The sequence below is a fragment of the Dipodomys merriami genome, unplaced genomic scaffold, assembly GCF_024711535.1.
Source record: "Dipodomys merriami isolate MVZ:Mamm:240054 unplaced genomic scaffold, mDipMer1.0.p SCAF_6, whole genome shotgun sequence".
In the NCBI taxonomy this organism is placed as follows: Eukaryota; Metazoa; Chordata; class Mammalia; order Rodentia; family Heteromyidae; genus Dipodomys; species Dipodomys merriami.
The window spans coordinates 28,638,569-28,653,890 of NW_027206179.1; positions in this window are offsets into that span (position 1 = coordinate 28,638,569).

Genomic DNA, 15,322 nt, shown 5'->3' on the forward strand with positions numbered 1-15,322 from the left:
AAACCATTAGAAAACTGGAAGTGGAGCTGTGGCTCAAGTGGTAGAGCGCTCGCCTTGAGCTGAAGAGCGCAAGGACAGCACCCAAGCCCAGAGTTCAAGCCCACGACCCACCAAAATAATAAAAATAAAAAGAATTATGACTTCATTAACTATCACATATGACAGAATCAGAATGGTGGAAAAATGTAAAAGAAATAAGGGAAGAAAGAGAAAATCAAACCCACATCAAACAAAGAATTCAAGACATACTTTTCATAGTTGAATAATTAGGAGTTTTAATATTTTACTTGGGGCTAGGAAGATGGCTCAGTGGTAGAACGCTTGCCTTGCATGCCTGAGGCCCTGGGTTCGATTCCTCAGCACCACATAAGCAAAAAGAAAAAAAGCCGGAATTGGCGCTGTGCCTCAAGTGGTAGAGCTCTAGCCTTGAGCTGAAGAGCTGAGGGACAGCGCCCAGGCCCAGAGTTCAGGCTCCACGACTGAACCAAAAATATATATATATATATATTTTACTTACTCTATTTAACCAATAGAAAGAATACTACACAAAATGACTATTATCATCAACAGAATTGGAGAAAGTGATATAAAAGATATAAATAAAACTGGTATAAATCATTTTACATTAAAGAGAAAAAATAGTGTTTTAGAATATTCTGCATTACTGAAGTATTATTAATGTACCCACCATAATTAAGAACAAAAATAGAAAAAAACAAGCCATGCTATTTTTCATTTGTTTCCTCTGGGAACTAACCCCGGAAGTTGGATAAATCTGGCTAGAAAAAAGATTTGTTTCCTTTCTTCCCTCTTTCTTCCTGCTCTTCCCTTTCCTTCCCTTCCCTTCCCTTCCCTTCCCTTCCCTTCCCTTCCCTTCCCTTCCCTTCCTTCCTTCCTTCCTTCCTTCCTTCCTGCCTTCCTTCCTTCCTTTCTTCCTTCCTTCCTTCCCTTTCTTTGTTCATTTTGGTTTTATTAGAATATGTCAGCTGTATAAGTGAATTTCTTTATAATTCTATATAACATTAAGGATATTTTCTCTGTTAATTATACAACTGCACATTAGATACAATTAGATAGACAGACAGACAGACAGATAAATAGATAGACTGATTTATGTGTTTGATTTTCAAAAAGTTTAGGAACGAATAAAACAATAATTCCAATACTGATAAACAATAATTTATTTTATATATAGTATAAGTTTCCATATGTTGCAATTATTTAATTGACCTTAATGTGTGTTGTATTGCAAACTACTCTTTTACTTAAGAGTAATTTTAATTGTTCCCTTTTGTATTTAAACAGTCTTTAAAATTTAAACTTCAGGATTGGGGATTTATCTCAGAAGAAGAGCACTTGCCTGGCAAGTGCATTGTCCCAAGTTCAATCCTCAGTTCTTCAAATAAATATATAAATATGTAAATAAATAAATGGAAAAATAATATTTCAGCTATTTGTATTTTATGGAATTAAATATTTGCCATGAATTTTTGAACACAAATATGCTACTTCTATTTTCACTGACACAGATACATGTTGTGATGAAATCATCTATGAGTGTTTTAAATTGTTTTTGTGAAATAATCAAAGAAATAATATTTCTGCATGAAAATCAAAGTATTTACAGTTTCAGACAGAGAAAAACAATTCTTCCCAAATATTAATGCTGTGTATTTCTTAACAACACTAGATGAAAGTGGCAAACTCCCAACTTTTCCCAGCAACAAGAGAAAAAGGAACATTCCAGGGGAGTGTCTCATTATTCTTTATTATATTTTATTAGTTATTATTGTTATTTTATATTTTTATTATTTTATATTTTATTCTATTATTTTAACTATATTCCTTTTATTCAATTCATCACACAAGTTTATTAGTTATATTAACATTATTAGTTTATTAGTTTTATTTATCATGAATACTGTCAGGTTACATTTCTTTATTTCATTTATTGTCATGCCGCTTTGTGTGTTTGACCATGTAAACATTTTATGTAACTAAATTTCTCAGTCTCTTTATTTTTCTTCCTTACATTTCTTTTGCCCAGTGAAAGACAGCCTTAACACCGGGCATTTGTGAAACTGAGTCATTTATACCTTATGGCAAGTTTCCTCATCAAAGTCACGTGGTCACTTGGCATGCTGCACTGACAGAGACAGCATGGAATCAGTGTTACTGTGTAGCCCACAGTGTGAGTCCTGTTCTGCTGGAACACTGTCTCCCATGCCAGTCCCCAAGTTAGCTGCTTGGCTTTGATGCTTCCTAGAAAATTTACTCTGAGCTGAAAATCTTAAGGAATTATTATTCTAAAAGCACCAAGATTTTGGAAATGATTTCTATAAAGACCTGCAACAATTTTTCCTCTTTTTCTTTTCATACTGTAGAAATCTACCTCCAGACACGATATACTTGTGACAAGTTTTTTTTAGTGTATTCCATTATTCTTAACATTCATGTTGACTTGAATTTATTTGTCACCTTTTTGCCAAAAGGGAGTTTTATTTTTTTATATCTTCACAGAAATGAAGTAGCTTGCAAGAATAACATGATTTAGAAAGTTTTGTAAGGAAGACATCTGTGAGAAAACTTATGGAGTAAAAAAAAAATCCAACCTGAACATAGATAGAAATGATGTGCAGATGTAGTGTAGACTTCAGAAGATGGCTGTCCTGGACTTTATCTTAGCAAGAACTTAGAAATAAATACTTTATCTTGCTAATGTAAATAAAATAAATCGTTCTTATCTTAGAAATAGAAGAATATATTTAAGCAAAATGGACTCAACATTCCCTTTTTACCTGAAAAGGAAGCAATTATGGGAAATTCTAAGATTGAGAATAAAATTAATAATTCTTCTATTCATCTTGTACTTATTGTATTTTACAAATGGAAATTTTACTACTAGGAAGCCCTATACAGATCCATTGGAAGAAACTGTATGAGTTTTTGTTGCTGTTTGTTTCTTTGTTTGGTTGATTTTAGACCAGAGTGAGAGATAAGTGACCCAGGCTTGCTTTGAACTCTCTACATGGCTTGCATTGGCCTCAAAGTCCAAATGCTCCTGCCCTAGTCTCCTGAATGCTGGGTATGGGCACTTGACACAGTACATCACAGTCCTTCATTTTCCTTTTTGAAGATATATGTTGTGAACCCATTATTCATTGCAGTTCAGATTTGTTGAAGATATACAGAATGTCCATTATATTGTCTTTGAAATGCAAGAACAACTAATGTTGTTATGTGCACCCTTGCCCCAAAAGATAATCCAACAGAAATGGTAATTTGGTTTTCTCTCTGGAATATTTTTTAAAATTTATCTAAAAGTTATTGGAATTTTCTTGAAAATACAATTGGTGACCATCCACAATGGACAATTGCACAGCAATGAATGTTCATACTCTCATGTCTTAATGCAGATACACCTCCGCTGAATGGTTAATAACTACTCTGTGAACAGTAATGTGGAGGCTCTGTGTATCGTAAGAATCACAGGAGCAGCATGACTTTGGAAAAAGCAGAACTATTGTTCTGCAAGGGGAAGATTGTCTGGCTTGATTTAAAAAGAACTTGTTGATGTACAATAGGGAGAGTGACCTGTCCAGTCTGGTGTTTATTCACAGCCATCTGGGACCTGGATCAAGTTATGCTCCCTGCTTCTATATTTCTCATCTTAAAAATAGGAAGAACACTACCTGATAACAATTATGCTCATCTAATAGTTTGTAATTTGGATAACATCACTGTATAAGGTATCAGTTTCAATATGTAAAAGTCAACTATATAGTACCATTTATTTCATATATGAGCATTACCATGATAACCAGTGTCATTAGTATGCAGTTTTATATATTCAATAAAGACCTTAACAAAGGATTGTCACTTTCTGCATGGCTAATAGAAACGTCTCCATTTTCAAAAAGTCAGTTTCATTTGCATCTTTTATATTTGGCATATTTTTAATGAGGAAAGCATCATGATACATTCTTTATAATTCTCTCTGAAACATTATCTAAAATTGCATTTTGAGTAAAGATTCCTCCAGTCAATTTTCTTTCTGATACCAAATTTAAGCAAGCTATATCTATCCCCCAATCACCACATTGAAAAAAGTGATCTTTTATAAAAACTTAACTAATATTAAAAAATCAAGAGCTAAATCAATACTGAGAATGGTAAGAAAACCAAAGTTTTGGTCCACTCTAAGAAAATTTTTCTCTTTCCAATATACTACCTGGTCTATAATTTCCCTTTTTCTGTTTTATCTCTGATGCCAACAGTGGCCTTTCTGGGCTTATGCTTTAAGCAGTGCTGACTGTGTTGTGTATACTTCTAGCTGTGTCTTTTTCTACTCTGGCAGAACTTCTAGTTTCAGAGGTAACAGTGCATTTCTCTGGAGCTATGATCAGAAACTGTATTTTGCCATGATGACTAATGAAGCTTAACAAGACTAGCATAACTGTTTGATTAACCTTATATGAAGTGCTATCTTGAAGAATTAAGGTTTTCTAGATAGCCTCTCTACAGTGTCTGTTTATTTTATTTTATGTATATATGTACTTATTTATTTATTTATTTATGTTGGTCATGGGGCTTGAACTCTGGGCCTGGGCACTGTCTTTCAGCTCTTCAGCTCAAGGCTAACTCTCTACTCTAGTTTTCTGGTGGGTAATTGGAGATAAGAGTCTCACAGACTTTGAACTGCAATCCTCAGATCTCAGTCACCTGAGTAGCTAGTATTATAGGCATGAGCCACTGGCACCCAGCTCTGTGTAGTATATTTAAACTCACCCAACTTGATTCCCTGTCCTTCCTCTCACTTATTCTGAATAATGTGCATCATACTTGCGTGTTTGATATTATATTGTCAAAACAGTAATGAGGAGATGATTGTTAAATGCTTACCATATGTCATTACTAAAGGATTTTACATGTGTCCTTCAACCTGCACAAATTTTATAAGGCAAGAATCATTGTCTCTAATTACAGATATAGAAATTGAAGTATAGAAAATTCAAGTTCCCAATTTCAGTGTCAAATAGCAAAGGAATGCTAAAATGTAACTATATTAACACAAATGATTGGTTACAGTTATTACTTATGAGATATGCTTATTTCTACAGGATTTATATCAATGACATAATGATTTATGTGCATTTCTACCCTCTAAAGTGGCTTCTGAAAATCTGACTAAAACAAATTATTTGCTTTTTTTCCCATCATGAGGGCCTGGGCACTGTTTCTGAACTCTTTTGCTCAAGGCTAGTGCTCTACCTCTTTGAGCCATGGTGCTATTTCTGGGTTTTTTTTGGTGGTTAATTGGACATCAGAGTCTCACGGACTTTCCTGCTTAGGCTAGCTTTGAACAGCAATCCTCAGATCTCAGCCTCCTGAGTAGATGTCATGAGCCACTGGCACCCAACCTGTTTGCTTATTTTTTAACAGCAAAGTAATGCTATTTATTTGTGAATGCATCCCCAATATGCTAGATTTGGAATTCAGATAAGAATTTATTATCTGGTTTAAAAAAATACAGGTTTTGCTTTGGTTGTAATGTAGTATCTGGAAATTTACATTCCTGACAATCTTAGAGATCATGCTCATGTGCAGAAATATCAAGCCTAAATTTTATTTGTGAGTCTTCTCAAACTAAATGTTTGTTTCTACATTTTAATGAAAAGTTTGTTTTGTAATACGGAGTCCACCTAGGTACAGTCTAAGCCACTATATATTGACTTCAATTAAATCATCTTGAAATTTGGCAGTTATAACTGGCTAGTTTACCTTGTATACTCCTAATCAAAGTATGAAACAAACCTTGTTGCAGAGAACACATCGTTCTAAATGTTCATGTGGTACCTCAAGACATGTGAAGATATCTCATGAAAAAGAAAGGATTATACATTTGGAGTGTATATGTATGAATATAAAAAATAAGTAAACAAATCTTACGTATGTGCAAAAAATCACAGTCAGGTAAGTATCTATCTTACATTACAACTAAACTGCCTGTATTGTATGCAAATTATTGTCATTTTAAAATGTGTGCTTCTCACATCGTAGTCTAATTCTGACACATGAACTCTCCGTTAGTGTACATACAACAAAAACTATTTTCACAATTTCAAACTTTGCCTGAAATTGCCCACTCTCAAATTAGTCGTGAAAGAAATTTCATGGACATTTAAGTTCAAATGTGACATTCCTTTTTGACTATCCACATTGCCTATATCAAATTCCCATCTGGCTATATCAGGGCTTATATGCATGAAAGTAATCTAGTAAAACGGGGGAGGGGAGAGCAAAAATAGTGTCACAGTTTTCACTGGTAGCCACTTTGTGGAAAGAATCACAGCTTCACTAAGGTACCTGAAATTAGTTTTCCACAACAACCTCTCCTTCCACCTATATTATCAGCAGGTAGGGCTCAGCTGGAGACTGGAAGGTACTCCATATTGTAGTAAAGTCAGACAGCAGCCACACCTGCAGCCTCACAAGTGATGAGCTTTGAAAGAGAAATCGCTGGTGCCACAATTAACCTTGATGAGCCATGATCTCCAAATACTCAGTATAAGGGCGTACACAAATGCATAGCAAATTAATGGTAGCACTCCAACACATTGATCTACAAAAAATGACTAAACTATGTATCTCTTAAAAATCTTTTTGAACTGTGAAACAATGTCAAATACATAGATGAGATAAATGATACCCTCTTGACATTTTTTTATGCTAGAATTCAAGTCCTCGCTCTTGGCTTTTTCCACTCAAAAGTAGTGCTCTACCATTGGAGCAAGGCCTCCAGTTCCAGAATTTCATTGACTAATTGGAGATAAAATTTTCATGAATTTGTCTTCTTAGGCTAGGTATTCATTAGATCTGACTCTCCTGATTAGCTAGGATTATAGTTGTTATCCATTGGTACCTGGCTTTTGGTGTTATTTTTAAGTTTAGAATAATTGAAATGGTAATAGCTGTGAATGTTTTCCCATATTTCACACTAGGTTGTAAAAATAACTTCCAGGCTGTAATCATGGAATAAAATTGCTTGGAAAAATCTAAAGAGACAAAACTGATTGGTTGTTCCCCTGTTAGATTCAATAGGTATACAATGGCTGAGAGTTTGCATTTCTAATAGTCTCCCCTGTTACATTGATATTACTGTATGCTAACTATTCGTGAAGGATTACTGTTGCAGTATAACCTCAAATTGCACTCTTTATAAACTTGTCTTTAGTTTGAATATGCCCTTTTCATTTGAAGTATTTTAAATGTACTTCTATTGTAGCTAGAGAACACTCTAAATTCTACTATTATTTTTAAGTGTGAAGATATGATAGGAACAGGTGGCTCACCTAGTAATTCTAGCTAATTAGAGAACTAAGATCTGAGGATCACATTTCTAAGCAAGCCCATCCAACAAAAAGCAAAAAGTAGAGAAGTGACTCAAGTAAGAGAATGCCAGATTTGATGGAATCGGGGGAGGGGAGAAGTAATGGTAAGCCAAGTGAGAGAGGTAGGTAGAGTTCAAGCCTGCAATATCTGCACACACAAAAAATGTGAAGATTTCATGTAATAAAATAGTATAATAAGAGAGAGGATGGAGAAAGAGAGAGAAAGAGAGAGAATGGACAAGGATTGTACATCAGTTGTAGAGAAATTGTCTAGCATGTGGAAGGCCCTATATTCAATTTACAGAGAGTACACAAAGAGAGTAAGAAGGAGAAGCAGAGCAGGAGGAGAGCAATAGCAACTGGAATCGTTAATTAGCATGGTGATTTCTCTGATGTTCCATGGTTAGTGCAAGTGTAGATGGTGAATGGTTTTTGCTTTGCTGTAGTGCAAACTATTGAGCAAAGCAAAGACAATCCGCAAATAGAGAATAGGTAGGGATCCCTCCTTCATCAATCCTCCTCCTCTTACCCCTCAGTCCCAGGGAAACTCTTATGACTGTGCTAGGACTAAGTGAATAAACTGTACACATCTAAGAAGGAGCTATATATGTGCATGTGCACCCACGCACACGCGTGGTTGTGCATACATACACACACACTTAGATGTACACAATTAAATTACTGAAAACCAATTCACAAAAATATACTGCCTACAAAAACAAAGATAGCAAAGTTCTTCCTATGAACTCTAATAGCCATAACACAATGATTCAATGCATTTATCTAACAAAAAAGTATCACCACAGAATTTGATATTAATAAAAATATATTTCAAAAGTGAAGATAAAATTTTCAAATATAAATAAATTTATTGCTCATTGAACTTTACTGTGATAAATTAAACTGAAAAACTTTTAAAGTAATTTTATACTGTCAAGTGGGAATATAGATATAAATTAAGAAATGAAAAGCACTGAAAATCTAATATGTGAAGAATATAAAATAGTTATGCATGCTTATTAGAGTAAAAATAGACTCTAAAACAAATATAGACATTGTGATAAAATTATGGAATTAGAATGTAAAAACTTTAACAAAAAATGGGAGAGAAGAAACTTATTCATTTGTAAGGAATGTTCAAATAGTTGCACAAATAACTGATTGATTTCAGTACAGACACCTTAAATATAAAGATGTTAAATACACTAAGCAGCAGTAATTTACAGATGCAATAAACATTCAAAGCACAAGTAGATGTATTAATGGAAAATATACTTGTTTCTTCTATATAAAGAAGAAATTTGTTAAAATAAAGGAGAATGAATGAGATCAATAATTAGGGACTTTGTTAATTTAACACCTGTATATAATATTTCTAAATCAATATACATAAAATAAATATGGAAAATCCATTTTCCTGATTGGTATTCATTACTGCATTGAAAAACAGTGTAAATGAACATTGTTTTTATGGAAACATGAAATAATCAAGAAGTAAAATCATTTTATGCAGCATCATAAAAAACTTTCAGCCAGTATAAAGTATATAAGTAACAGAAAATGCATAGTGTAGCAACCAAGAGTTTGAAATTCAATAACATGAAGATAATAAGGAAACATATTTTGAAATTAAAGAACCTACTTCTAAATGACTCATAGATCAACTAGAGACCTTAAATTTTATTTCCGATGCCATCCATATATAATGAATCATATCAGCATGAACTCTAATATATGGAAACAGATTCTTATTACACCTGTATGTAGTTTGATTTTTTTCTTTTGTTTTATTTTTCTCTTCATTTCTATTGCTTTTTTGTACTTTGTGTTTTGCATATAAGATTATTCAATATATGGAAGGGAAAGGAAATCACAGAAACAGCAGGACAAAGGATGAACAGAAGCAACATTGATCGTCACTTGACACTATGTTGGATATGAACATTACAACTTGTGGGGGAGGGGGATAGGGAGCAGCAAGTGGAAGATAATGAGGGATGGGGTAACAATGATTAAAAATAAATGTACTCATTGCCTTATAATTCCCTGCTCATTGCCTTTTCAATAAAAAAATATTTCCTATGACATTACATGAAAATAAGATCACAGAAAATTTTGGAAGATGTAATTCAAATAGTACTGAAACAATTTTAATTATTTAATATTTATATTAAGAAAAAACATCTAAACTTCTTCTTGATCAACTTATAAAATAATACATCAAACAAAAATACATAGATGGAAGGTTGTACTAAGCATAGGATAAAAACAATGAACACACCACGTATACATTCATACAGTCATTTTACTGTTCACAAAGGTACAAAAGCAGTCCAATTAAGACAGTTTACTTTGTTTTTTAGCAAATGATTCTGGAACATTTCAAAGTTAAAATATTTACAAAATGATATAGAGGAAAATAATACATATTCTACAAAATGTAAGTCAAAATTCTCCTCTTAAATAAATTTAAAATAAAAAGAAAATGAGAATTTGAGATAAAAATCTAGGTACCATTATATGAAATCTAGGGTTTGGTGGTGAGTTGTTAGATGTGGCACTAAAAGCACTATCCATGAAAACAGGCTTGATTTGTTGAACTTTATTAGATAGAAACTGTACTCTGCAATAAATAAACAAATAAAGTACTGTTACAAGAAGGAATGAAAAAGACTAGGAGAGAATATATGAAAAATCAAATATCAGATAAAGTTATTTTGTCCGTCCACAGGGATGGCAAATAATTACAAAAAAAGCTCAAAATCACTGTTAAGGGAAATAAAATTAAACAATATTAATAACATGCTACCAAATACAGAATATCAATAAAACAAAATTAATCTTGAAAGTGCTCATTTTTCATAAAAAAAATGTAGAACAAAGCAAACTCTTGTTGGGAAAAAAATAACTAAATTGCTATGATAGACATTTTGACCAGTCCTTAAAAAGTCATACCTTGTTGGAAAGAAGGAGAAAGGAAGGGAGGAAGTGTATTAGCCAGCTGTCTAAATAAATATGAGCAAAATACCTGCCATAATCAGCTATCAGAAAGGTTTACTACGTCTAAAAATTTTGAAGAAGTCAGTATACCAGGGACAGAAGGGAATGATGTGCCAGGGCAGTTCTTATGATGATAGCCAGAAGGAAGACAAGAGAGGACATAAGAAAGCTTTAGGGCAACACATAGTTCCAAAGGATTTGCTCCTAGTAATGTACTTCCTCCAATGGGTGCCACTTACTATTATTCATCATTTTCCAATAGTGCCATAATACTACAAATCCATTAAAGAAGCAATGGATGATTAGGATCAATCCATTCATAATAGTATGCAAACATTCATAATGGATTATTATAATTCATAATTATGAATGTATGCATAACATTTACCACTCACTTAATGGTAAATGAATAATGATGCATTGATTAGGCCACAGCCCTGGTGATCTAATTGTTTCTGGAACTGTCCGCAAAGTTAGATCAAGAAATGTGCTTATTAATCTCTAGGTGTTTTATAATGCGATCACATTAACAATCAAGTTTAGCTAGGAAGGAAGGAAGGAAGGAAGGAAAAAAAGGAAGGAAAAAGGAAGGAAAAAAGGAAGAAAGGAAAGAAAAAAGGAAGGAAGGAAAGAAGGGGGTAATTGAGATATATGCAAAACTGTAAAAAGCACAAAATTAAAAATATTTTTTATCAAGGTGATATACAGAGGGATTACAGTTATATAAGTAAGGTAGTGAGAAAATTTTATATTGATAAAATATAAGGTAAACTAAAAATGTGAAAAAATGAAAAACAATTGTGGTTCAAACATATAATAAAATATTACTCTTCAACTAAAATACCACGTGGATGAATATTAAGAATCACACTTAGCAGTTTATACTGTGACGGCTATTAACATACTACAAATGCCAAGACCCTTTGAAAGGAAGACAAGCCAGTTTGTCATACATTTAGAGAATGAAGAGGAGATGATTGACAGAAGACAGGAGCAATGGTTTGGAATTGATGATTTTCTTTTTGTTCTGTTTGTCCCTTGGTTGGTGGTTAAGCAACTCCACAAACTTTACCCTCGGATGACTTTTATTTATGTATATAATAACTCAATAAGCCTGCCTTTAATTTAAAGAAAAAAACCAGTCAATGCAAGTGCAGACGAAACTGGTTTTCTAAGGTTGTTCTATATTCATATTTGTGGACTCCTAGCAGACCTGTCAAGTAATAATTCAGAGAAACAAAAGCAGAGAAGCTGCACCCCACATAATTGTCCCTCCAGGCCCTGCTCTTACATAAGTATTTGTTCTGTACTTCTAGACTTGAAGATGCCTGCTGTGCTTATTAAAGAAAATCAATTCATCATGTCTTACTGGAAAAAGATATAGCCATCTCTTTTATTAGTAAGTATAGAACCTTATTACATAATATATTTCTTGTATCAGCTTTCTGAGGAAAGATGAATTCACTTGTGATATTACTGGTCCAAGTAAGACCATAGACTTTTTATATCCTGTTGGCAAAAGCAATGAACTGCATTTGAATTTAACTACTTTTAGGGTTGTAGAAAAGTTTATTCTATGTAGAGCTTCATAAAGAGCTACTCAGAGACTCTGTAAAGTAAATTTAGCAGTTTATTCTGTTTAGGAGTCTCAGATGAATTGAGCACAGAACACCTGTGCTCAGCAGTCTATTGGAGACTTGTTTTTTGCAGGTGCATAGCAAAGTGATAGCTTTGATGTTAAGTTTATGTGTAATGCTACATACAGACTGCACTGAGCTTTATTCTTTCTCTGGATAAGTCCCTTTCCAAAGGCTGTATTTTTTATATTAAAAGATAGCAATTACCTTTTTAGATTATGTTGGATGAAGTTATTTTTTTCAACTTGAATATCTATATTATAGTTAATGTATTTGAGGCACTACAAATTAAAATGTCCTGTTTTAAGCCATAGCTAAATGCTTATATTTGTAAGAAAAAAAAACTGGCACAAAGCTAGGGATACAGAAATGAAAGAATCTCCTGCTCTCTATAACTTTTATAGACAAAAGGGAAAACATAATCTATGACTCCATTTTAAAATTGTAAAACCTTTTACACAAAGAGAAAATTGCAAAAACCAAAGTTATACTGGGACATTCTTTCAAGAATTAGCCTGGTTTCATTAGAAAACTAGAATCAGTGATTCTTTTTAAATTACAAATAAACATCCTTGTTTCCAACAGAAAAACAGTAAATGCTTTACCTTAATAACAGAGTTACAACTGTTTCCACATCTTATGGTATTATCTAGTATAAATTTTAATATGTATACCTAATTGAGGAACATAGTTAGAAATATCATTTAGGATTTTTTTATACAGTCACCATTACAATATATGAGTGATTCTTACAATACATGACTCATTGTGCAACATCCTATGGGATTGTTTCATTGTGATTTTTAACCTACCCTAAGCTTACATCTCTAACTTGTTTTCAAAAACATTTTATCAAATCACTGAACAAAGAGCAACTCAACAAATATTTCAAGGTAATCTTAGGTAATTTTCCATTGTACAGCAATTGTGGGTTTGGGGCAAAACAGATGAGTGTCCTGTTACATTCTAACAGAGGTTAGCTTTATTTGACAAGGGCCACATACTACTTAATAAGGGTGCACATTCTTCATGCTCCTGGGCTATCCTTCACTCTTGTGCCTTGGGCATCACATCAGTTTCGGAATTGGAATGTAAACCCGCATGTTGATACTTTCTGCTCCATGACTTCTGACTGTTGACAGTGGTGGGAATACCTGATTTAAAATAGCATCATCTTAATCATTTGCAGATAGATAAATAGCAGAAGCTCAGACACACATCTCACAATACAGTGTCATGCTTGGAAAAATAGCATTTAGAGTTGCCCTTAGCAACCAAGCTAGTTTATTTTCTTCCATTCAGATACAAGCTATTTATCTCCTAAAGTGGATGTAGTCTTTCTTTCATGTCTCATATTCTTTCCTTAGGCACATATGATCACTCAAAATTTATGCTCTGCGTTACATTAAACTCTGTCCACAGAATGATCATAATAAATCATAGTCAGCATTATTTTTGTTTTTATTATTTTGTTACAGTTATATTTTTTAAAAGATAGTCTGTTGTGGGTGTTGAATAATTTTTTAATTTTAATTTTAATTTTCTTATTGTGAAAATACCGTACAGAGGGGTTACAATTACATGAGCAAGGTAATGAGTATATTTCTTATCAAGCATTGTGGCCTCCTCTTTTTTTCTCCTTCCCATACTCTTTCCCTCCCCCCACCCTATCCACCCCCCTCCCCCCCACCAAAGTTGTAAAGTTCATTTTTCGACATAACCACTTGTACATCTCATTGTTGCGATGGGTCTACCTGTAACCCTAGTTAAACGATTTGTTTTTGCCCTTCCCCTCCACAAATTATAACAACATCAAATACAGTGAAAGTAGGGGTTATACTGTGGGGGAGGGACATACAAAGCAACATAGAAACCATCTTATAAATATGCTAGAAACAATTGCATGAAAGAAAAAAAAACATTTGAATAGTTACTTTGAATAATTTTTTTAACTCAAGTATTTACAAGGTTGGGAACTCTCTGAGCAAATATAATAAAATTAAGCAAATACTGAGAATTGAATATGAATATAGAAGCCAAACTTAGTGGCTCATTCTGTAATGCCAGTTCCCAAAAGGCTTGCACTGTATTAAACCATAACAAGAACAAGAAAAGAAAAAGAAGGGAAAGGGTAATAATGTAATGTGAGAATAAACTTTTGCTTTCGGTTTTTAAAGTGAATTAACTGTTTTGATTCCAGATTCCAGGTTAAGCATTTATTTGACTAACTGCTTAGATTTTTTAGATTAATGTTTACTCTTTGAGCTATCATTTACAACACTTATAATAATAAAAATAATACAATATCCACAGGTATGTAATTTCAAGGAGAACACCTCTGAAGAAGGACTGTGAATGCTCAAGATGCATAGATTTCTGGATGTTCTACAATTACTCAGATTTACACAGTCTCAGCATCCCTAACTTGAACCTACATTACTGACACACAAAAAAGCTGTCATCCACACTGTTACTGCTCACTGAAGTTTAGATTTTACTTCTATTTCCTTTGTCTGCATATTACAAATGTCTAATCTATTTTTCCCACTAAGCCATCTGATTTTCATTAAAATCATGCACACTTTCGGCAAATCTAAAAATTTTCCTTTGTCATTTAAATTAAAAATAACACTTTGCTTTTTTGTAGGCATGATTACTTTTTGGAAATATGTATTTTCCCAAAATCATGAGCAAGGAATGAGAACACACAGGCCTAAGACCCTCTTCGTATCCACTAAGCTGCAGAGTGTCTGAGGAAGAATTTAATCTGTTTTTGAAATTCCTTTACAATTTGTAAAATGTATTAATATTTGACCACTTGATCAAAACCACATGTAAGAAACCAGAAAAAAGGAGGGTTTGCTATATTTTAAAAATAATTAAAGGTACTAGGAATATATTACAGCCATCTGATTTCATTTTAAGGTACATGACTTCCAAGATATTTTATGCCAGTCTTAGCATCATTACTTTTTCTACATCAGTGTCACGGCAATCTTTTTATAACATCTTCCTTCAAAATCTCGTGTTTACAATCACAATTTCATAACATTCCCTCATCCATTTTCCACTGGAAGGGAGTGGTGAACTGAAAGAATACTTGTCTTTCAAGTGTTAGAAGACTGTTAGTGAAAGTGATAAAAATAATTTCAAGCACTTTACTTAAGCATAGTCATGCCAATGATCTGAGAAATTAGATTTTTTTAAATTTGTTGAGTAAGCAGCTTGTAAGACCCATTTATCTTACTTTTTAAATATATAATATTTAAAATAATCTTCCAATTTTTTAGGATA